Below are 2,015 nucleotides of genomic sequence, written 5' to 3'. Positions count from 1 at the left end.
AACGGGCGGCACAGGTAATCATTGAGCCCGATACGGCAACTGTTATGCATAGATACTGATTGCGTGGGATCCGACATACAGAACATTCACAGAAATGGTCAAGCGGAGAAATAAATAGCCAGCACCTCGATGGAATGCATACCCATCTACTATGTATACACGGCTGCCATTTTCTAGGAAGGACAGCAACAAAGTTGTCCTGCGAGACATGCAGCTATGTTAAGTGGACAAGAGGAGCTTTCGAGCGATGATCAGGCGCTTTATGGCCATCTTGAAATACGTCCACTTCTCATGCGCCTGAAGATATGAACACCTCTGAAATTTATGCGCAAAAATTCGTACTCTGGTCGTAATAATGATGGATTTTCTTGCATTGTTGATGGATGTGTTCATCTGTCATACTACGGGGCACCGGGGACGGAGGAGGTGAGGGGAGGATTATAAATGCGGGGAAAGGGAAGGGAGGAGGAGGTGGAAAGATATGAATGAGGAGAGGGAAATAGGGACGCTTGGAAGGCTGTGCGTAGGTAAAGAAAGGAACGAACTGAAGGCTTTCGAGGATGAGAAAGTCAAGTCAAGTCGAGAATGACAAGCAGGGCAAAAAGTAGAGGGCAGCTGTAACACATCTGCGGAAGGACCGTGTAAGACGAGTAGATCAAAGCAAATCATATCCTCTGTGGAAGAGATCATGCTGGAATTATTGGCTTGAAAAAAGTAATGTGGAAATACAAAAACTGGCGGAGTAATAATTTCTCGTCATCTCTTCTCGAGACTTGATTACTTAATAATCTAGTGATCAACGTGGTTATTTTTGAGTGAGCAAGACGGAGGAAAAAGAGAGGTGGTTAAATGCAAATGGTTTGTTATTACGATGTAAAAGAGCGCTCTCAGAAAAAGTCAGGAAGAACATCAACAGAATCTCATGGTTTAAAGGTGACATTAACAATGATAATTACTTTAATGACCCATTGCCCTAGTAACAGAATTCTAGGTTACTGCAATCGATAAAGTGTCACTTGGCAAATCAATATTGCCCAGGTGTGGGAAGGTAGGCCCAAGAACTGTCACGGGAACCACCAGGTATTTAGGTACACGATAGACCAATCACCTTAATGTCAATATCACACCCGCCAATCAAGTAGTGTCTCCTCCCTCGTATCCATCTTTATCTTTTTTTTCTACACCAGAGAAGATGGAAGGAGATAAAATCAAGAACCCCGAGACAAAGCAACAAACCCAGAAGGACCACACTGCTAGCACTGTATCACAAAGTAAACACGGGCACAAAAAGGGACGCCCAACCAGCCCATCAATTTGTTATTACCGTGTCCAAGAATGACAAAAACTCGAGTAAGTTAGGACATAGTAGATAGATAGATAGATAGATAGATAGATAGATAGATAGATAGATAGATAGATAGATAGATAGATAGATAGATAGATAGATAGATAGATAGATAGATAGATAGATAGATAGATAGATAGATAGATAGATAGATAGATAGATAGATAGATAGATAGATAGATAGATAGATAGATAGATAGATAGATAGATAGATAGATAGATAGATAGATAGATAGATAGATAGATAGATAGATAGATAGATAGATAGATAGATAGATAGATAGATAGATAGATAGATAGATAGATAGATAGATAGATAGATAGATAGATAGATAGATAGATAGATAGATAGATAGATAGATAGATAGATAGATAGATAGATAGATAGATAGATAGATAGATAGATAGATAGATAGATAGATAGATAGATAGATAGATAGATAGATAGATAGATAGATAGATAGATAGATAGATAGATAGATAGATAGATAGATAGATAGATAGATAGATAGATAGATAGATAGATAGATAGATAGATAGATAGATAGATAGATAGATAGATAGATAGATAGATAGATAGATAGATAGATAGATAGATAGATAGATAGATAGATAGATAGATAGATAGATAGATAGATAGATAGATAGATAGATAGATAGATAGATAGAT

Source organism: Penaeus japonicus, unplaced genomic scaffold, assembly GCF_977035675.1.
Source record: "Penaeus japonicus unplaced genomic scaffold, GWHDUDI00000001_assembly GWHDUDI00000027, whole genome shotgun sequence".
NCBI lineage: Eukaryota > Metazoa > Arthropoda > Malacostraca > Decapoda > Penaeidae > Penaeus > Penaeus japonicus.
Note: the sequence above shows the minus strand (reverse complement) of the source record.